This window comes from Cinclus cinclus, chromosome 20 (genome assembly GCF_963662255.1).
Source record: "Cinclus cinclus chromosome 20, bCinCin1.1, whole genome shotgun sequence".
Lineage (NCBI taxonomy): Eukaryota > Metazoa > Chordata > Aves > Passeriformes > Cinclidae > Cinclus > Cinclus cinclus.
The window spans coordinates 1,770,027-1,793,529 of NC_085065.1; the positions used below are offsets into that span (position 1 = coordinate 1,770,027).

Below are 23,503 nucleotides of genomic sequence, written 5' to 3' on the forward strand. Positions count from 1 at the left end.
ACGAGAAAGGGAGAAGAAAAGTGCAGGGCTCACTTTGCAGCTTCTTTTCTTGGCAAGCACCTCCCAAACCAAGCCGTGCTGCACAGCACCTTGCACTTCCAGGGGGTGTCTGGAGAGAGGGGAGGAAACAGGAGAGGAGTTTGAGAGGACACAAAACCCCTGAGAGCACACACAGAGGGTGCTGCCCTGGGGGTGACTGCGCCCAGCCACAGCTTCTCCCCACTCTGGGTCCCTCCTGTTCCCTCCTGACACACCAAACCCCAGCTCATCTCCTGGGAGGACACACAAGAGTGTAAGAGCCACTTTTACAGCCTGCAACCTGATACATCTTTTTTTCCCTCTCTTCACCAGCCTTTTTGTTTTTGAAAAATTGCATATTTTTGTTTACTTGGTGCACTTCTCCTTCCACTCACCTTCACCTATGAGATCTACCAGTACCAGCAGGAGTCAGGCCCCTTGAATTAAGGATATTTACTGAATTTAGCACTTTCTAGATCAGGAAAGGGGCTGATGGCACTTGATCCTCGGACCCCAGCAGAGATCCACTCTGTATTAAATCAGATTTCCTGCCTGGGTTCCTTCTCACTGCGAGTCTCAGTGAAGCCAAGGACTGTGACAATGGGTCACGTAGGACTGATGCAGCTGTGTCAGAAAATTTCACAACTGGTGCAGAACACTGTGCATGCTTATCACACTTTTAATTCAAACCCTGACGTGGTATTTCCTTCCCAGAGCAGTTCCCTCCTGCCAGAGCACCCCTGCTCCGCCTGTGCTCGTGCCATTGATGTCTGATTTGCAGCAACCAGCAGTTCTCAGGAGCTCAGATCCCAGGCTCTTCCCCAGCTCAGGCTGCCAGCGAGTCCCTGTGACCCTGAGCAAAGAGCAGCTGGGCTCTGTAGGGCAGGGAGCTGTGCCAGCAGCCCCAGGCTGGGCACAGCCACCCCCTGCCCTCCTGCACCACCAGTGCCCAGGACTGCCCCACTTCAGAGCTGTTTTCACTTCAGGATCCCCTACTAAATCTCCCACCTTTTTTAAGTCTCTTCCCTGCCCCGTTAAGATTCCTCTCTCCTGAACTACAGTTTGCTACAGGATAAACCAAGTACTCAAAAGTTTATTTTGCAGCACAAAATTGGGATGAATCAAGCATCTCTGTTACACAAGCACCGTGATGCTGGTGCCAAACACGCCTCCCTCAGTCCCAGCATCCGCAGGGATCTCCCAGCCCAGCCTCCTCTCAAATCCCAATTCGTTCCGGGAGGTCCTGCCCATGCCTCCCCTTTGTCTGCTCTGCTCACAGGGGTGTTTGAGGAAGCTTTAACAAATCACTGCCATGGCAGTGTCAAGCTGTCAACATGACCACAAGCCCACTCTGGCTGTGAAAGGGCTGAGCTGTACAACAGCCTCTGTACACAGGCACCACCCAGGAGCTTGTCAGGAGCCCTGAACCCACAATTCCTGGACAGAAAACCACTCATCAGCACTGGGTACTCAAAAATCCTGATACAGACTAGAAGGGAGAAAGAACACTCCAAAGATTTCTGAAAAAGAAAAAGCTTCAGAGCTCCAGCCAGAAGAGATCTGAGAACTGGAATGTCTACAAAGTTTGGTTTAGCTACTTAAGCTTGACAAAAAGTTTGAAATGAGCTGTGTTTCACCTGGGAAGGGAATCCCACCTCAGGGAACATTTAGCTGCTGGGGCTGAAGGAGTTCTACAAAGAACTCTGTAGTGATGCTCAGCGCAGCTGGGCAGTGACAGCACTTCCAGAGCTCCTGCAGGGACATGGAGCAGGACACACAGACACACTGCCCCTTGCACCACACCCCTGAAAAAATTAAAATACCACCACCAAAGCAAGAGGAAACAGGAACTACGAGTATTAGAGAAGGCAAACTAAGAGAGGACTCTCCCTCTTCTTTTATTTTCAGGGTGTTTTCCCTTTTGGAGAAGAGCAGGAAAGTCATTCCCTGATGCAAGATGTTTTAATTCACATTTTCCTTCTGACATCTCCTTCACAGGCCCACCAAAACAACCCGGGGAAAAGGTCAGACACAGCTATACATTAAGCAGCAAGGAAAAACAAGGCACATCCCACGCTGAGGACACGCTAATGGCTCTTTGGAGTCAATGCTTCCCTAATTCACTTTTTAAGACTTCCAGTTGCAAATTTTTTATTCAGCTTTCACAGCACAAATAGCCACAAGAAAGCTACCCAAAGCCCCAACTTGCCATGTCAGGATTATTTGATATGAAGGTCACTTCCTCCAGCCCCAAGCAAACTCCTTCAAACACTTTAAGAGACCCAAGGAAAAAGGACAAGGAATACTTGTATTGATTTTAGGATATGAGACACAGGTCAAACACCGAGTGCACAAAAATAATTCCTGCTTCTAGAGGAATATAAAAGCACTAAACTTTCATATGGCTGTATAAAATGCCCAGAAATGCCCTGTGCTGGCATCTGTGGGGTGCAGCAGTTAATTTATGAAGACAGATTAATGTGCTCACGGACCCTCCAGCATTAAGGCAATTCTGACCTCTCCAGGTTGGCTGCCAATGTGATATAGGTCCAAAAAGAAATCACCCTGTTCTGCTGTGAAGGAACAATAAATTGGCTTCCTCGAATACAGTGGTTAAAGAATCTGAGTTCCTGACCTTGAATGTTTCCCTAGTAGGATGCTGTGCTGTAGGGAACAATCAGGATGACATTTGCTGAAATGTGTGGGATTTATGATATAATAGGTTGTGCATATGTGCCAAAAGAGAAAAAAAACCTCTTAAATCCAAGCAAATCAAGATTAATTAGCTATTAAAATAGCTAAGAGAACACAGTGCAGTACAGGTGGTACAACAAACCAGCTCCCTCTCCGTGCACAGTGACTCCAGTTGTTTCTGGGGTCACACCGTCCGTGGATCTGCGAGCGCACTCTCAGTGGGAAAAGCAAAAATTGCTTCTCCTTTGTCAACTCCTGCTCTCTGCAATTCGCACTTTCATAAACAAACCTCACGCAGCCCTTTTATAAGAAGTCCCCCGAAGTGCACAGGAAAATCCCGTTTTGCCTGGCTTTGATCACCAGGACAGGCTGAGAACGAACTCGGGTGTTTGTACAACGCTCCTCGCGCTGAGGAGAGGCCACGCCACTCACATCCACCTCCCCACTCCAGCACATCCCCTCCAGCTCTCCCCGCTTCCTCCAGCCTGGTGACTTTTTGTTTCCTTGCTGCTAATTGCAATTACAGGTGTCCCAAAGCCTGACAGACGCCTCGTGTCTGAAATGGCAGCGCTGAGCTGGGGCCGTGCGTGTCCAGCAGCACCACACAGCAAAGATTCCTCATCAGGAATCACAGCAGCACGACTCCTCTGCCCTTCCTTCCCACTGCCCCAGCAATGCCAACAAGTTGTTAATGCCCTGCAATCTGCTCCGTTTCCCTTTTAATGCTGGTTTTAAGCAAGGCTGTGCTCACAGGAGATCCCATCAATGCATCCCCAAGGAAAGACAGAGCCAATGTTATTGTGAGCCTGAGGTGGAACAAGTGCACTCCCAGCAGAAGCTCCATTTATACCAGGAACCAACCAGTTGTGCCCAACCAGGGGAGCCACTTTGAACAAGTCAGGCTCCCTGCAGCAACAAATCTGCCCGGGCTCCGGTCAGGCAGAAGCAGCTCCCACCCAGAGCCTGTCCTTCCCTCTCTGCAGGGAGGGGACTCAGGTACCCCACTCTCCTCCTGCACAGACCTTCACCCCACACACCTTCATCCAGCTCTCCACATCCACAGAGATTGGGAACACGATGTAGGAAAGGACTCCTTGCATCCGTTCTCTTTGTCCTCACTAATCCTGTGAAGCTGAGCCACACTCCTCCTTCCAGCTAAGGGATTTGCTCTTTCTTCCCTCCAAAATCCTTATTCTGCAACAGGCTAAACTACCATGGGATTTATTTTCCCACCATTTTCAGCAGTTCTCAGGTGCCCAGCAGGCACACAACTAAAGTCAAACACATTTCCAGCACTGACAGCAGCATTGGGTATCCCTTGGTTCGTTGTGCACAGCCCAACTGCAGCAGCCCAGAAAACTGAGACACTGCTTTAGCACTGCTCCACACCCACAGCAGGCATGAAACCCTCTTGTTATGTTACCCCCAGCCTGGGAAAAACTTCCACTACTGACAGAGAAAATAATGAACGTGAAAATTATTATTGAGCACACTGACCTGGTGGAGAGGCAAGGACCGGCTGCCACAGGGCCACACGGGTACCAAAACACTGAAACTTGGGCAAAAGGAAGTCCCTCCTCCCCAGGCTTTGTGGAAGCCTCCTTTAATACTTAATTCTTTTCACTCAGCTGTTTCCTGGGCATTTGAGCTGTTTGTTAAAGGACTCAACATCCTCTGCCACTTGTCTAGAGAGGGGAAAAGCTCCTGGATCCACTCTTGTAGTACCCGAGATCCCTGAGCAAACTTACTTGCCTTACACAGAAGAAGGAGCATAAGCCTCTCACATGAACACCCAGATCCCAGCCTAGAACACGGACAGACAAAATCAGCAGAGTAAAGCTTTGACTCCTCCCCAAAACTCACTTCTGTAAATGCTTTGCTGTTTAGGGAAAGATGAAAGGGATGCAGTCAAACCAAACACCACTCCATCACTGGAATACTGGCAAAACACATTCTCAGAGCTCTGCATTTTCCAAAAACACAACCTAAAAGCGAGGGAAGATCCCTCCTTTCCCAGTGTTCTACTATCCCCCTTCTACTGCTGCAGAGGCTGGGGCAGTACCTTACTCCAGGATTACAACAGCGTTACTTGAGCACTGACGGACGGATTAATTGGAGACAGCTGCAAGGAGAACTCTCCTAACTACATGATTCATTAGTTTTCATAGATAATTACATCTGCTCACAGGCCTCACACTGAATCATTCATTTAGGGAATTTTTGGGGCATTAAATTTAAATGCAGTAATCAGATTTGTTAATCCATGGGACAAGGCAAACCAAACACAATTTTATTCAGGGGATTGTTTATACTTTCAATGTTGACATGAATTCAGCAGCAGGAAAAAATTAGCAGCATAATATATGCTCATGAAGGTTAGAAATTATTAATGGTGATCTCCCTCACTCCCCCAGTGCTGGTGACCAGACTGGGCAGGTTTCTTCCTTCTTCTGGACTGCAGGTTCCTTCCCTGGATGCATCTTTGTTCCTTACACAATCCAGTGGCTTTCTCAGAATACACAAAGACTTTCTGATAATTTTTTGACAATAAGATCTTTCCAAAGAATGAAAGAATAAAAGTAATTTATACTTGGGTTTGGCACTCTTTAGATTCAAAATACACCTGTTTTTTCATTGTTGGTGTATTATACATTAAATAATTGGTTTCAAACATGGTTTAGCTGGTTTTATTACTCTGAAATAGTAGCACATATTCACAGACAGAAACCTCAGAAAGATCTGCAGATCCAGACCAGTTCCCTCTCTATCAGGTCACAAACTTTTTACTAACCTGAACTCCACTTTAAAAACTGATATTTTTTTCACCATTTTTTCTGGAAGCTCATTTGAAATTTTTTATCTCTCAGAAAAGAAAAAAGAAAAGTAATTTTCTCATCTGTACTACTTATTCATTCCCATTTTTTTTTCTTGACCCAATATCCTTCTTCAGCTTCAGTAGCTTTATCCCTTCCCAATATTTTACTGCCAAAACACAAACAGAATGCAAACCATTATCTGCAATCCATCCCCAGGTGGCCAGACTGCACAGCCCAGACATCAGAGCCCTCTCTGTGCTTTCCCATTGCCACCCACAGCCCTCACTTCTTCTCTGGACCTTCTCCTCCAATTTATTCTTCTGAAACAAGAAGCAGGAAGTTCAGAGAGCACTTTTCACGAAGCTGTGTCCAGGTGCAGTGACTTGTCTTAGCCCCAGGAACAACTGTCACCTGCTCCACCTCATTTTCTCTCCCCATCAAACCAGCAAAGATCTGGTGAGGTTTGGGATGAGCTAAGGACCTGGTCAGTCCATTACTGCAGCTCAGGGGACCAAAAGCAAACTCAAGGCTTCATCCTCACAACATTTCAGGAACTCTACCCTCACCATCATAGCATGACCTGAACCATGATGAAGAAAATAAAAAGGATCTGGCAAAAGGCATCTCCTGGCACATCAAAGATTCCCCAGCTTTCAGCAAATCAGCTTTCAGAGAAGAGCAGCTCAGGTTCACCAGCACCATCCCTGGGGAAATACCTTTTGGGGGATCTAGAAACAAAAGGTAAGGTAGAGAACCCTGCCCAAAACTACACAGTGAGTCCTTGGGCAAGCCAGAAATGCAACCACCAGACCACAACTGTTCAATAGCAGCCACAACAGAGCTGCTCCTGGGTGAACAGGAGAGAGCACCTTTGATACCACAGCTTGGATTCCTCTAAATTCACATGCTACTGCTGAGAACCTGACATTAATGTGCAACTGGAGACCTCCTCCTCTGGTGAAGCTGCACCTACGCAGTCGTATTTATTCTTGTTGGGGTCTGGGGAGACGGGGGATTGCTCCATGGAAGCTGGAACAAATTAATATTGCCCCAAGAATTATTATTTTAAGAGAAAGAAGCAGCAGAAGCACAAAGGTAAGCCAACAGTTTCTATTTTCTTTTAGTGAAGCATCTAACAACACACAGTATATTTTGTCAGGATCCATCCCAAACACCACACAGTGATAAGCTCCTGGTGAGGCTGTTACTGGACAGCATCCCAGGCCCTGCAGTCACATCCCCATTTTTGCAATACCTCCGAGCCTCACACCCCTGCCACAGGGTGACTCCCAGAACCCTTCCCGAGGAGCAGCACCGAGCTCAGTGCTCGCTGCTCCCGGCACAGCTCCTCAGCTCTGTCAGAGCAGCACCACTTGTTTGTGTAACTGGAGACGTGTCAGGCCCTCTCCTGCCGTGATTTAAGCTCTGCCAGTGTTAGAAGGAAAACAAAGAACAAAGATGCTGAGATATCCATCATCCCAGCAGCACCCATGGGGAGTAGCTGGAGGAATGCAGCATCCAGGGCAGCCTCCCCTTCCTGTGCACACCGAGAGCACTCAGCAAGGAATTCACCTCTGCTGCTGCCTGGAGAGGCTACCTGGAACAGAAGCTGGGCAGTGACAAAGGAATAAAGTAGGGATTTATTCAAAGGATTCACCTTGGGCAGTGCAAGAGCCCAGCCGTGGCTCCAGCCAAGATGGACCCAAGATGGACCCAAGATGGACCCCGAGTCACGAGTTCTCCCACTTGGATCAGTTCTGCTCCATTCCTATCTTGGGCTTCATTGTCCAAGCCCAGCTCCAGGTTCTGCAGTCCCATCCTCCCACATTGCTCTCCTCAAGTCGCTGCTGTTTGCACTTTTTGGGGCTGAAGCTGCAGCACTGTCCTTGGTTGTGGGGCTGGAAAAGGATTGTTTTGTGTGCCTGAGCTGTGAGGAGAACTTGGAACACTTGGTGTGAAGTTCAGAGTCCCACACCAGTGCAGTGCAGAGTCTGGAAAATATGAAAGCTGAAAGTTAAGGCATCACTTCCAGCTCAGCCAGGACTCGGCAGCCCCAGAGGAGCTGCCAGGCCTGCAGGCACCAGGGCTGCTGCTGTGACCACAGCAGGTTCCTCATGGGCAGAGCCCTGCCTGTGTTATTCCTGCAAGGAATTCAACAGCTGAAAACAGCAAACCCAAGAGCCAGAGCTGTATGCTAAGGGGGGTTTTGGGTACTAAGTGCAGAAACCCACAGGAGACTTTTTTCTCGCTCTCCAAGAGAAATGGAGATGATACACACATGTTTTATTAGTGCACGAGGGCCACGAGAGGAACTCATTTCCAGGGAAAATTAGAATACCAACTTCCCTCTCATTTACTGAGGAAAATGAGGACAACTGGAGAGACAAGTAAAATACATCAGAGAACTTCCATAGAAATGGGGCAGCAAGCAGAGCGAGGAGCCAAACAGGTCGAACACTGTCCTAGGAAACCTCAGCACAAAGGGACCACACTGAGCACAGAACAGCTTCAGGACAGCTTCTCCAAGGAAACTCAGGCACAAGCCCCAGGATCTCTGTGTTCTGCTTGAATGGGGCAGGAGTAACTGAATTCCATGCTCAGCTGCTCTTCCTCTCCAGCAGCAGAAGAACCTTGAGCTGAGCAGCTCAAAAGCGAGGACATGAAAGCAGAACTTGAGTCCTTCCCTTATTTACCTCACTGCATTCTCACACTGGAGCAGAGTTCACCAGTGACTGTCAGAACCTGAGGAGTAGCCCAGACACACAGGGCTGTTTTCAGGAGCAGGAGAACCAAAGGAGCAGAGCCACAGCTCTGGAGAAGCTGAGCCCCAGCACCAGGGACAGACACAGATGTGACAGTGATGCCAAAACGGGGGCTCAGCACCTTGCAGAGGGCACCACGTTCATCTCAGAGCTGGGATGGAGAAACAGACCCAGGAGTCAGGCACCCTCTCCCAGGACAAGATCAGAGACTCTTCCTCACTGAAGAGCTGGATGTGCTCAACCTGCTGAGGCTTCCCTGGCATGCAGCACTGCAGCTGGGCAGCAACACTTCCTCCTCCTCCTCCTCCCTTCAGGCAGCACTTCCTTTTTTCCCAACAGTTGGGCAATTGTCTGAAGAAGTGTAAGACAGGAAAAACACATTCCTCTGAAACAGCATCACTGCCAGGCACAGGACTGCAGGATCATCCAAGCTTACTGCTGACCCCATGCTTAAAAAGCACCTTGAAAATAAAATATAGCCATTATTTCGTGCAGTATTACAAACACGAAGAAAAGCAGTGCCCTCTTTTTACAAAGGACAAAATGTACCTTTGGATTCCTAGCTCTCCTTTTTCAGTGTTTTGTGGGTTTTTTTTTTCCTGTCCTTCTCTCCCACGTGGAAGGGATGAAGAAATATTGGGGAGGGTGGTGGCTCAGGACAGCTTAAGTGTGCATGAACCGGCTGTTCACTCTCAACACAGCACTTGTACTCCAGAGGGATCACCCCAAGCCCATGACACTGCTCCTTCCTCCAGCAGACCTTCATCAATTCCAGCTGGAGACTCCTTTTTCTTCCCCCAGGGCCAAAGGGAAACTCACTGATATTTTTCATGTTTAGGATGTGGGGAAGGACATGCAGGAACACTGAAGCATATTAAATTGCTGAATTTCTCTTCCCCCCACCCCTCCCTCTTTTTTCCCAGGAGAAGGGAATCTTCCAACCCCTAACACAGATCAGAAGAGCAGAGTGCATGGGAATAGCACCACCAAGTCCATGGACCCCTCTGAGCCCCTGTGCAGCACACAGGAGTCACCACACGCTCACAGCAGCCACCACCAGCTCGACTCCCCACCCCCCAGCTGGTGTTAACACCATTTTTGATTTGGGGGAACAAGAGGAAGAGCATCCCCTGCAGGAGGGAACACAAACCCAGTGGCCCTGCAGCACTGGGGACAACTTCGGCCATGTCAGCAGTTCCTCAGAAGTTCAAAGCTTTGGGCAAAAGAGCTGCTGCCAGCAATGACACATTTTACTCAACATCTCCTGACCAAAGCTAAATTTGGAGAATTCAGTGTTTATCACCATTGCTTTGATCCAGAAACACCAGAGGATGTGATGGGACCTTCAATGGAGCAGCCATGGACAGCCCAGGTAACCAAGAACACTTGGGAAGGACCAGAGCTGTGTCTGTGGTTGATTTTCACACAATAACTGTTAGTGAGAACTTTTAGAGAGCTTCCCCCCTTTCAAAAACCAAACCTCTCACTGAACCCAGCAGTGCCAGTCAGTTTATGAAATGTTTTTTATCCCGAATTGAAGGACGGGGGTTTGGCTGTGTTTGTGTTTGGCAATGTCTGTACATTTGGATGATTTAGGCAGACAAGATCTGCTGCTTTTAATGCCCAGCTGCTCTATTTAATCCCTGTTAAAACTGGTTTTCCCCTTCCAGTTTCTTTAAACACAACTGGGAGGCTTGTTTAAAATACATCCCTTAAAAAGGCTCCTGGCAACTCCGAAATGAAGAGTTTTCCTTAATCTTCCTGCTAACTTCAGGGGATAAACTGTTCAGCTGTCACCATGTCACAGTGCAGGTGATGTTAATGAGCTGGACAGGAAGCTAGGCCACAGAAGGTCCCACTCCACTTCCCTCACTCAAACAAGGTCTCTTGAGGAGCTCTGACAGACCAGGAGTCCCCAGGTCCTGCAGAAAAGCCAAGCACTTGCCAGCAAACACTAATCGAGATCTACTAATTAAGGTCCTCTTCACCAGGAGTGTGATGGCACCAAGTGGCTGCCAGGACTTGGACAGCAGGAAAAAGTTCCTGGGCATGGAACTGGATCTGCCTTCCTGGAGAGATGATCTCTGTAGGTGTCTGACAGGGTCAGGCCCATACCTGCACTTGCAGACAGGAATGTTACTCCTCCTTCAACTCAGCTGCACATCAAACACATACAGATTGTGATAAAAAAATAAATATCAAACAATCAGTATCAGCTTCAATAAATATAAAACAGGAAAAACTCCACACGCATCAGAAATTACATTAATTTGGCTTGGTATTCTGCACTAGTTGAAAGCCTGAAGCAGAGCAAGCCTGGCATGTGCTCTCTTTTAAAGGTTCCCACCCCCCCATTAATGGGATTTTCCTCCAATATCACAGAAATCTGAAAGTTTCTCTTCCAGCCAGGACTGAGGAACAATTTTTACTTTCAGAATAAAACCATGCAGAGACACAGCTGTTCAGGGTAGTTTGCCATCACACTTGCACTGTGAATGCTCAACAGAGAGCAGAGCGAGAAATCTGCCTCATGCTTACAACAAAGTTCTAAGATTTCTTTTGAATCAGCTGTGATTGTTGTATTTTTTATTTCTGTTTGCTTCTGAGGGATGCAACCTTTCCTTACTCAATAAAATCTCCTGCCATTCCCTTCCAACAGGAATTCCAGTTGGACACAGCTGGGTAGGAAGCACAGGGCAGATTTGGGGGTTATTTCCACTTCAGAGAGCTCCCTTATGCCAGGAAGTGAAACACAAACCTCTCCAACATCTCCCTACACATGGGGGACAGCTCACAGGTGTTCTGTCCTGCACACTGCCATGGGCAGGGTTAAAGCCCTGCTGGCCTCTCCCCAGCACCTGCCCCAGAGATAAAATCAGTTCCAAGTACTCAGGGAGATTTAGCAGCATCACCAACCACTGAGGGTGAAGGCTGGCCCTGGAACAGAAGGGAGGAATACACTGATTTTACACTCAAACCCTCAGCCCTTCCCTCCCATAAAGTCCTGTGGTCTCCAGCTATGAAAGTCATTTTCCTTTCATTGAAAACACACCACCCACATTAGCCACCAGCAAAACTATTACAGTTCCTTTTGTAACAAAGCATCAAAGGCAGCTTTTCCCTAACAAGTGAAGTCACAACAGCTTAACCAGTGCAAAGAACCACACTGCAGCTCCAGTTTAACTCTGAGCACCCCTAAAATGATCTGTGATTAGTGACATGGAGCAGCTGGAGAAGCCAGCACTGATCCCAAATGCTCACAGATGCACCAGTATCAGAAAATCATCATCCAGCCCCACAACTCAGAACTTTAATAATTTAGCACATGAATGTGTGCCAATGTGTGCTGGAGACTTCTCTATCCCCAGGCTGGTGCTCTGAGGCAGCTTGGTGTTAATAATAATAATTTCCAAGTGAAAATACATTTTTATGGTGAGTACATATGAGGTAGCCCATGTCCTAAGCTCAAGGAGAAGGAAGCTTTCCTCCCAGCTTATCTGATTTTCTATTCATTGCAAATACCACGTTTCGGAAGGCCACTTCAGAGTTCAATTCTCACTGCTAATTTTCCTTGGCAAGACCCCACGTTATCTGCAAGCCCTGGCTGAGAACCCAACTGCAGCAATGTGACACCCACACCCCAGTGCACAGCAACTGGGTAACACAGGAATGTGGGAAACCTTCATATTCCAAACTAAGGGCAGGTGGCAGAGTTACTAACATCACATTCCAGGGGGATACAGGAGTCTGAGAGGCAAGGAACAGCAAAATTAAGAGATACCCTCCCAGTGCCTGCACAGGGCACTGTCCCTGCCTGGAATGATCCCTTCCTGCCCCACACTAATGTCCCAGTGGGCACCTTCTGCTTTCCCTGTCCCTGCTCCTGTCCCAGCCTCCAAACTCAGAACAAAGAAAGGTCCTGCTCACCCGTGCAAGCCCAACCACAGCTTGATCAGGGAAATATCACCTGGAGAAAATGAAGCAGACAAACAAACACATCTCTGCTGGAGCATCTCCCAGGAGATTTCTGAGCTCAGCCAAGTCTTGATGGATTTTTCCTCAAGCCAAGGACCATCCCACATCAATCCCCTCCACCACTACCTGTCTATGCTACAGCAGAGATAAAAGACCTCTGCAATGTAATTAAGATCATCAAAAGAGTATTAACACAGTAAAATTAACAATTTATAAGTTTCTTTCCCAAATCACATTTCCCACCCCAATCCCCTCACACAAAATGACAAACATGACAAGGTCCATGACAACCAACCAGTAAGAACGAAAAATCTTCCCTCTACACCCAGAAGTGCTTCTTTGCTCCACTAAGAAGGAGAAGAAGGATCCTGATCCCTCTTCCCAGTGCTGCTGCAGGGCACCACAACCCCAGTGCTGACACAGATCTGGGGCTTTGTCACTGGGACTAGGCTGTCTCCTGGTGCTGCCCTCTCTAGATCCTATAAACACAATGTATAAAGCTTTTGTATAAACATAAAGCTCAGGGTTGTACAGAACAAACAATTGGACAGTTTATACCAAATGTTATCTTATTTTTACATGTGATTTGCCCAAACCATACCAAACCCAACTTTCTGAAACCCTGGCAGGACTGGAAACCAATATTCCTTTCAGCATTTGTACTCACACCTGGAGGAGCTGATGCAGCAGTGGGGAACCCTGGGGCCTCTGGTGCCCAGCCCAGGGTGTCCTGCTCCAGACTGGGAACCCTGGGGTCCCTGGTGCCCAGCCCAGAGTGTCCTGCTCCAAACTGGGAACCCTGGGGCCTCTGGTGCCCAGCCCAGAGTGTCCTGCTCCAAACTGGGAACCCTGGGGCCTCTGGTGCCCAGCCCAGAGTGTCCTGCTCCAAACTGGGAACCCTGGGGTCCCTGGTGCCCAGCCCAGGGTGTCCTGCTCCAAACTGGGAACCCTGGGGCCTCTGGTGCCCAGCCCGGGGTGTCCTGCTCCAAACTGGGAACCCTGGGGTCCCTGGTGCCCAGCCCAGAGTGTCCTGCTCCAAACTGGGAACTGTGGCCTCAGTATCTCAGAGCCAAATCAATCCCTCTTTATCATTAAGTTATCACTTGAATTCCTACCCTGAACTTGGAAAAAGGCTGTCAGGCCCAGATGTTTCAGACTAAAGACTGGCCCCAAACCAGCATTTTTCAGCAAACTTGGTCCTGTAAGAGAATTTCCAACAAAAGGTTGAGATCAAACACCCCTGGAGTTGTTTCAGCACAATGATCCACACAGCCAAAAGCCAGATTTGATTGTGCCCCTGCACTTTGATGCCAGACACTTCATGTTATGGGACCTCATGTACCTTTTGTGATTTATTCCCTTCATGCTGAAGTGCTCCTTGTAAAACTGTTGGGAGAAAGTAAAGTGGCATTCTGTCTGCTTCCACATCCAAGTCTTGCACTACTGTTGTGCTAGAGGATTATTCCAGTTATTGATGTCTGGAAACAGCAGTTCACAGGGAACAACAAGTACATCCCACTCCCTCCTAGAGCTCCCTGGGATCATAGGAAAGGACTGGAGCCAGGCAGCAAGGCAGGGTATTTTTAACAAGACAGGCATAAACAGGATAATACCCACATCAACTCGGTTTGGGATGCAGGGGGATAAAACACATTTAATACAGCAGAAATTCAAACAAAAAGGTTACACTCAAGCTTGCAAGGAAGTTAATTGATAGGAATAGTTACAGCATAAGGATTTTAGCAGTTTATAACTGATATCAGGATGCTCTAAGATAGCAACTTCACCATTTTAAAAGAATGCCAAGTTTATGTCACATTAATTTTGTTTCTGACTGAAACACAGCTTTCCCTCTGTCTCCATCAAGCTGCCATGGCCCTGGCATTAAACAGAAAAGTCTGACACAGCACAGACCAAAACTCCTTTGGGAAAAATCAGCTCCCACAAACACTGTGGGCACAACCTGGCACTTCAACCTTCTTTAAACTTAACACTTAAAAATTACATAGCAAAGAAGTGCTGCAGCTATGAATTGGTTCTGTTGTCTCACCCCAAGCCAAACTTCTTGAGAGCAACAAACTGGAGTTGTGAGCCATGCTGGCCACCAGCCCAGTGTGGAACAGTTCCACTCTGAGCATCACCACAGGACTGGACAGAAGAGTCAGAGCAGCAGTATTCTCTGCTCAGGAGAACAGGAGAGATGGGAGGAGAGGAGGGATGAGCTGGCCACACATTTGGAGGTAATGGGAAAAGCAGCAGAATGAGCTGGAGAGCCCTGAGCAGCTGGTGGGGCTGAATAAGCCCAGTTCAAAGCACTCCTCAGATTCCAGCAATACCTCACGAGCACGACGTGCCCAGAAACGTGGTTTTCTTCTCCTCTCTTGCTCTGCAACCGTGCAGCTTCCAGCCCTACAGGTTTTCTGGGAAATCTATTAAAAGCCCATGAAGTGCCCAGCAGCCCTGACCAAAATCACCATGACACAGAAGCATCTGGTTCCCACCAAGCATGACCCCTTTAAAGCCTGGACATCACCTCCTCTCCAACAGTGCCTGGGCAAGCAGCTCCTCCAGGGATGTGGGACAGAGCAGTCACCTCCTCCTTCCCCCCATGAAACCTCAAAAAGCCCTCCAGGAAGGGGAAGGCACAGAGGAAACACTGAAGTCGGAGTCTTTAATGTACACACTGAAGTAGAAGCCATCAAGCTGTATTTCACTGCCACAAATAGCAAATATTTTAAAATAAAACATTATTTTTAGCCTAAGTGGTGCTTAAGGACTCAAGAATAAAACATTGCCCAGAGACAGGGAAATGTCATCATGAGAAAACGCTGAAGCAGCGTGTCCTGCTCAGTGCACACCAGCTCAGGGCAGAGAGACATTTGGGATCCAGTCTCAAACCTTAAAAACCTTCCCTGATTCAGCCAAAAACCAAAGGAGAATGAGTCAGGTAGAACACCTTGGTGTATCTACAAGGATAAAATAAATAAAATTATACAGAAACTTTCATAACATTTTCTTAGATCCTCTAGCAAAAGCTGTTCTGCAAAGGGCAATTTATCCCCTGCCTTTCTTTGCCACAAGCAGTGACTATAAGGTCAGGATATAGAATTGCAGCTGCTTCCAGACAGGTAAGGATTTACCAAAAAGGGGTTGTAAAGGAGAACAGACTGGATTTGTCCCTTCCTGCTCCTTTACGATGCATGACAGACATCCTAAGAAAGCAGGAAAGCAGGCTGGGAAAATAAATCCCCTCTCCACAGTCTCAATTTGAGATTTTCTTGAACGGAGGAAAAGCTAAATTAACATGGAAAAAAATCATCAGCGTTTTGAAATATCTACAATTACAGTTAGGTTTTGTTTTCTTTTTAAACAGTTTAAATCAAATGCCTGAAGCAGCAGATGGGAAACTCTCATGTGCTAGAAGCTGAGGCTTCTAGCAGAGTTCTCCATTAGGAAATGAAAGACAAGGCTTAACAAAGAAGATGTTTAAGATCATAATTCTTATCAAAAAAATCCCAAAAGGCTTTAAAAAGTTGGAAACTCACTTCCCCAGCAGTTCTGGTCCCCGTGCAGACAGATGGAGGGCGACAGCTTCCCCCCTCCCCAGCACGGGGTGGGTGAGGTAGGGATTGACTAACTGTGGAAAAATCCACATAATTGAGAAGACAAATGTTGAACAGTTATTTTATGGCTTGAACTATTCAAGGAAAAAGGCTGCCCGTGCCAAGGGGCCAGCCAGGCTCATTGTGCGAGAGCAGCCCTGGGCAGCAGCGGCGCTTCCATCCCCGCCAGGTGTGGCTCTGCCCCGGGCTCCGGGTGCTGCAAACACTCCTGACAGGAGCAGCAGCATCTCCCCTGTCACACAGAGCAGCAAAATCCACAACAGGCTCAGGAGCACAATCCACTGCTGAGGCCATTTGCTGCTTCCCAGGAGAAACCCCATTTTCAGTCGCTTCAAATGAGGAAAAGCTGTAATGACTCAGGCTGGAGATTCCAAGCTTGGAGTCTGCTTCCAGATGAATTTTCAAAAATAAAATAAAAGAAAGTTTCAGCCAAAATATTCAAGCCATTTCAGAACAATGCTGGTTCTTCCATGTTTAGACTCCACAGTGGCCTCAGGAGCTGCAGCACCCCAATGTTTTCAGTGACACACACAGAGAAAATATAGAGGGGGATGGAGAGGGACCCAGGAGGGGAACTGGTTGAGCAACAATGCTGGAATATGGATGGGTGGTTTGAAAAGTGAGGATTAGACACATTCAGAAGGGGAGATTAGAGATCAAATCAATAAAAGCAGCAGAATGAGAAGTCTGAAGGAAGCCAAGTTAAAGAAGAGAGAGGAAAGAGCGAGCTAGGGAAGGTCCCAACAGAAAATAAGAACTTGCCTAGCCCAGCTCCTGCCCTCACTCAGCTGAAGCTGTCTGGAATGATACATGCTCCTAAAGGTGTCCCACAACAAGGGCTTCCCAACCTCCTGACATAGGCTGGGTAGGATTTTTCACTCCTTCTGACCTCGACTCAATCCTGTCACCAAAAGCCTCCTTCCCCTCTTGAAGCAGTTTGCTTCATTCTTCAAGAGCCTTGAGTTCCCATCTCACCTTCTGTCCTTCACCCACCTATCCCAGCAGGTGCCCTTGCCTGGGGGTCCCACCTCATGCTGCACCTCAGGCTCTGTGCCCTGTCCATCTCCCAGACAGACCAACCCAAGCCATGTTTAATTCCAGCCACGAACAGCCAATCTCTAGGAACACTTATTCATCCAACCTCTGACCCACCTAGGGAAGGGAAATCATTTGTACCCATGCTGCCACAGACTTGCAAGGATGTCTCATACAACAGCAGCAAACCTGTCCTAAGTTTAGATGACACCTAATTCTTTCCATAAGGCTCTTGCACACAAAAAAGTCCAAACTCATTTGACTCTTACAAGGCCAGAGCTGTCATCTCCCCAGTGATTACAAGGAGTTTGTACTGCTGTCCACTCTGACTGCTAGAAACCCATCCCAGCAGAGCCTGACAGGCTGCACAGGGATGGAAACCCATCCCAGCAGAGCCTGACAGGCTGCACAGGAATGGAAACCCATCCCAGCAGAGCCTGACAGGCTGCACAGGGATGGAAACCCATCCCAGCAGAGCCTGACAGGCTGCACGGGGATGGAAACCCATCCCAGCAGAGCCTGACAGGCTGCACAGGGATGGAAACCCATCCCAGCAGAGCCTGACAGGCTGCACAGGGATGGAAACCCATCCCAGCAGAGCCTGACAGGCTGCACAGGGATGGAAACCCATCCCAGCAGAGCCTGACAGGCTGCACAGGAATGGAAACCCATCCCAGCAGAGCCTGACAGGCTGCACAGGGATGGAAACCCATCCCAGCAGAGCCTGACAGGCTGCACAGGAATGGAAACCCATCCCAGCAGAGCCTGACAGGCTGCACAGGGATGGAAACCCATCCCAGCAGAGCCTGACAGGCTGCATGAGGATGATTGCTCCTTGTTCCTCCCTGTGCTGTCAGCAGCCCTCCGTGAAGCCATGGTCAAGACACCTCACACCTCCCTCATGCTGCTCCAATCATCCAACACTGCTGAAATTACCCTGAGCCTGAGCTACAGAGCTCCCTGTGCAGGTTCCCATCTGGCTGCTGACCCAGGCTTGGAGACAGATCCATTCTGCAGTGGCTTCCCCGCTTTTTCCACATTCATTTTAAGAATACCAGGAAATTTCACAGATAAATAAACACTGGAAATACTGAAGCAGCAAAGTCTTGTACTTAAAAGGTTAGGAAACACTATAAATACTTTTTTTTGTGTACATACTTTTCTCAAAGCAATGCAAATTCAGTATAACCTCGGTTTCCATCACCCAGCAGGCAGCACAGGCAGGGTTACTTCCTTGACAGATACAAAATAATTTGTTTTATCCTCATCACCCAGCACAAGCACATTCCTCATGGCCTGCACACAATTCCAACTCTGCTCTGAAGAGTTAAAGCTCCCTCACAGACCTTCCCACGATGGCCCTCCTGACAGCAGGTCTGAGTGCATTTTGATTTTGACAGCTTCCTTGGGAGATGAAAATCCAACTCAGAGAGAAAATAGGAAAACTAATAGTTAAGGTTTATTTTGGATGTTCAATAAAAGAGGCTTTGAACCTCTCTTTTTAAAACCGCATGCAAACCAAACCTTATCTGCCTTTCCAAGCAATATTTCATATTTTGATGTATTTCAGGGACATGCTTTCGTGGTAGACTTGGCAGTGTCAGGTTTACAGTTGGATTCGGTGATGTTCAAGTCTTTCATGAAATGATTCCACATCCCCAATCCTTCCTGAGGGATGGCCCAGATGATCCTCAGAGGTCCCTTCCCAGCCCAAGCATTCCATGATTCACTGCACCCTGTACACTGCAGAGCTCAGCCTGCACCAGCCCCTGCCAAGTGCCAGCACTCCAGACCTAAGGCAGAGCCTGGGGTGCCAAGCCAGGCACACAGAGGGAACCAGTCCTGGAAAAGCTCAGCTGGGATGGGTTAACCCCCCTCACTCCCAGCTCCTGGGCAGCAGCACAGACAGTTCTATGCTCTGAGACAACATTTACCTGCTGCTACTGCCACGAACACTCTCACAAGCCTAGCCTCACTGTCTAAATGTTTTCCCACACCTAGAAGGAACAAGGCTGGGACCTTACAAACAGTTTTTGTCACCACATATGCACAGTTCAATCCCAGAACAGATCAAGTCCCGTGCAAAAAATGAGGCAAGAGCTGCAAAAACAACGGGCAAGTGTTTTAGAACTAAAAATACACCAAAGAAATGTTGTGTAACCTCAGGTCTGCCACTTCCCAGCTTCTCAGTGTTCATATCCAGCCTAAGTACTGCACTACTTACACCACTCAAGACAAATAGCAAAGTTAATTTTTCCCCTAGGTAGGGTTAAATCCACTTAAACAATGTGCAATAACGACAGAACAGTGCCTCAGTTGACACTGAAGTTGTTTCTATTACATACAATAAGCTCAGGAAGCAAAATTAAAATCTATCTGCATGCTCTGAGGTCTCTCAGGGTAGGGATGGTTATTTTACATCTGAATATTAAAAACATATGGTCCTCTAGGGAGGTTTCTAGCAAAGCTGAACCTGCTGGTGCTCAGCCTTTCCCAGGGAATATTGAACACCTCCAGAGCCCACCAAGCAGGACTGGAACCATCTCCAAGGGGTCACAGCAGGCAGGGCTGGAGCTCCATAGGATGAAAACAGATACTGTTTAGACAAGATGATTAACATTTCTAAAAATTTAATCTTTAATCATTTGTGATTTACAAACGAATCCTAACAATGATGCAATGCATTCCCAGCCCCACTGGTCTGAGGCTCATAACTCAAGCACAACCCATACACAGTGCTAATTAGTTTGTATTACAGCAAAAATGCTCTTAATAGACAGAAATGTGAAACGACTTTCGGATTCTGCACTAGCCATATAAATAACCTTTAGGAAAAGCCCTTTACTGTCCATATCCTGGCTGCACCAGGAGCTTGGGGCTGAACATTGCCCTGGGAGAGGGCAATCACACTCCTGGTGCTGTTTCCAAAAAGTCTTTGCATCACCAGAAATATTTTCACTCCTACTGATGATGCCAGGACAATTCTCTAGGTGTGTACACAGCAGCAGCCAGAACAAGTCCAGTCTCAAGCATTTGGATGGCAGTGTCTTTTGGTTTGAAAGACAGGTGTTTGCTAGGGAAGGTAGAAGCTTCTTTTGGATTGGAGAATGTAAACTTCTACTTTTTAAATTATAATAATTTTGAAATTAAGGGGTTTTTAGGCAAAGTTAGGAGGACAGGAATAACAGGTTTTTTTATTAGCTTGTGTAATAAGGCAAATAAAACAACAATTTTGGAATTAACCAGGGATTCAGCAACAGTTACAAAAATCTCACACCATGCTGAGCTGAGCCCCCCCAGGAGGGTTTTGTGCCACCCACTGTGACCAGAGGTGACACTGCAACCTTGATTTGCAAAGCTATTGTAAACAAAAACATAATGCTACAATTTCTGGTTGGTTTCAGAAACTTGATTTTGACAAGAAATTCAAAATGTTACATAACAATATAATTATAGGATTATTATGAGAGATAGTTTACTTAAAATGATCCAGTCTGGTTAAGACCATCCTGACTGGCTACAGCATTCTCCTAACCAGGAAAACGGCATAAAGTGTCTGATTTTGCAGCTTATCTATTTATGAACTTATTTATGCTCTGCTATAAACTTCAGAGGAGCTGGAAGCAAAAGAACCCATCCTCAACAGAGCAAAGCAAACGGACACTGACAGGGGAAAATTGCCAAACAGGGCAAGTTTTGCAAACTCCCAATATTTACCATCCATGCCAGAGTCCTCCATTCTCATGCAAGCATGTCACAATGAGAAAACAACATCTCTATACGGGTAAAACAAACAGCATTCACAATTTCTGAAAGCATTCTTCCACAATTATTGCACTAGATTAGATTGCCTCATCACTAGGGCCAGAGGCCATTTACACTATTTTCTTTCTTTCCTTTTTTTTTATTTTTTTTATGGAACAGATGAAAGGATTACAGAAAGTTTTCTGGGGCCAAATTTGGAGCTAATGATGGGAAAATTCTTTTGCTAATCCCCACTGCTTGCAGACTCCTGAGGCTGGAAAAAAAAACAATGTCTCCTGCTACCCTGCTCCTATTTTGCTCATCAGTGCAAAGGTTTGCAAAGGGCCATAGGCTTTAAGCAGAGCCATAAAATCTGCAGGACAGTGCTACAGTGAAAACCTGAATAACTAAAACTGGGATGCTGCACCGTGAAAGCCAAGGATGGGACTCAGCCACACGGCAACCACATCCATCCCAGCTGTACCCTGGGGGAAGGGGCTTTTCCAGGATATTCTGTGCCAGGCAGGCTGGAGGGATCCCACCTGAGCAGTCCCTGCCGCCTCCAGAGGATTCTTGGGTGGAAAGATGTGCCAGCTAAGCCAGGCTGGGGTCACCCCTTGTCCAGGGACAGGGAGCGACCTTTCCACGGGCACAGCTCCCAGCAAACCCCAGCGATGCCCAGGACAAAGCTCCAGCCCCGCTCCTCCTCCTGCCCCTCAGGCCAGCAGAGCAGGAGGAGCAGACACCACGAGGCACCTCCCTCCCAAAGGCAGAGTTTAATCACTGCGCAGTCATTTAACAAACACAAAGGAATTCGCACGCACCGGCTCTTCGAGGAGTAAACTTTGCATAATGAATCAATGCCTCGGTCCTGCCGCATCTGCAAACGCACAGCTACACCAGCTGGCACTCAGGGGAAAATGCCTGCGGCCACCTCGGAGAGCTGGGGGGTGCCGACACCTCCAGAGAGCCAGGGCTGCCTTGGAATGGCAACAGCAGACCTGAGGAACAAGCCTGGAAAAGCAGTACCCAACTCCCTAAAGCCTAATTCGTTAATGCACATTATCAGCTACTTCTGAATTAAGTCAGGTTTTATTTGAACACCGGGACAAGCTACAGGCACCTCCTGAGCTGCAGAAAGTGGGAACGTCCCCAGCAGGTCGGGGAAGTGGAAGTCAAGCTTCCCACAGAAAGGGGCAGTTTGATGGAAAATCTGACTCGAGGAAAAAGAAATGTTGAAGCAGCACTTAATGAAGATGAACTTCCCCTGCCTCCCCACAATACAGACGATGCCATTATCACTCAGCACCAGGAAGGAAAGGGATTCCAGGGAAGGGGAAATTACAGGGCAGTTATCCTCATCAACCTGAGCGTGCAGCAGTGACACGAGCTTGGCAGAGCGCCTGAGCAAAGTCTGCTCATGGTTAAGCACAGGGCATGAAGTAAGATGTGCACAGGGGAAAAAAGCCCCTGGAAAATATTACTGAGGACTTCAGCTTTTCCAGGGTGCCAGTGGCAACAAAATGTCTGACCTTATCCCCGCCCATATCCGCCAAAAAAGCCCCAAAAAAAGGGATTGCATCAAGTCAGCGGAAACACGGGAGTTCCACTTGCCGGGCAGGGATGAAGCCAAGTGCTGAGTGATCTGCCCCCACATCTGTAAAGTCAGACTATTTCCCAACTCTCTTGGACAGCTTCAGCATCTCCTGCTGCCACTTCCTACACGGCAGGCAGGTCTGCTGCTCGTGCCTGTGGGACATGAGGAGCAGAGCCCAGCTCCAAGCAGACTCCTCAGGACCAGCACACACACTCCTCACCACTTCCCACTCCAAGCACCCAGGAAAGTTTTCCTCTTTTGAGAAAGAGTTGCCTGTAGCTCAAGGTAGAGCTCCCATGTAAACACAGGAATTTTGTTCAAGGCTTTCAAATTGTAAGACGAACAACACCACCACTATTCGCATTCTTTATAAAAAGGAGGGCCAAATATATTCCATCTCACAGACATTTTGGGGCCTCATTGCCAAAAAAAGTCTGGCAAAAATGCAATGGCACAAAACACCGAACCTTCAGGCTCCCAAAAACATAAGAATTTGGGGACCCATTCCCAACCCCCAACAGAGAAATGGGACACAGATCATGCATTTTCCTGAAGAGAAACCTAAGTTTCACAGTCCAGAAACATGCCCATGCTTCCCACCTGCTTCCTATTTAGAGAAAAAAAAAAAGCAATTAATATGACTTTTTAAGCAACATTTAATAAAGAAACCTATGAGATGAGACCCCCTAATTGAAAATGTCTTTCCTCACATGAGGCAGAGGATCAAAAAATGACAAGAGCACTAAGCATAGTCTCTTCCAGCTGCACAGACCCCTCCTTAACAACCTCAAGATTAATAAACAAAGACATATTCTAGGCATTTCCTATCCCTCCTGTATTTAGCTGTGGCAAACAGGGGAAATCCACCCTCCTGCTTCACAACAGAGCTCCCATGCAGCACCTCATGGCAGTGATGTGAATTTGGGAGCCCCTCACTCCGAGCAATCTCACAGAGAGATACAAAGGGAAAATCTCATCCCAGGAAGAAGCAGGTTGCAGGATTAGATTTCAGGGCTATCATTTATTAGCAAGGACAAGGACACTGCCCTGCTCAGTGGTGAAGCACAGGGGTGCAGTCTTTGTGAGAAGGAGAAGCTGGCAGGGCTCCATGGCTCTCACAGGACTATTACAGGAGGAATGGAAGTCAGGAGCACTGGAGGATCTGCTCTCCCAGGGCAGCTCATGGCATTGCACAATGCAGTAACAAAGCAGATTTACCAGGAGAGCAATTCCACCTGG

The 23,503-nt window shown here is 47.6% G+C and overlaps 1 protein-coding gene across 1 annotated transcript in view; it reads right to left on the minus strand.

Annotated features, from left to right (window-relative positions):
• STX8 (syntaxin 8) overlaps positions 1-23,503 on the minus strand; it is an 88,761-nt gene that overhangs the window by 51,326 nt on the left and 13,932 nt on the right. The window lies entirely within an intron of this gene.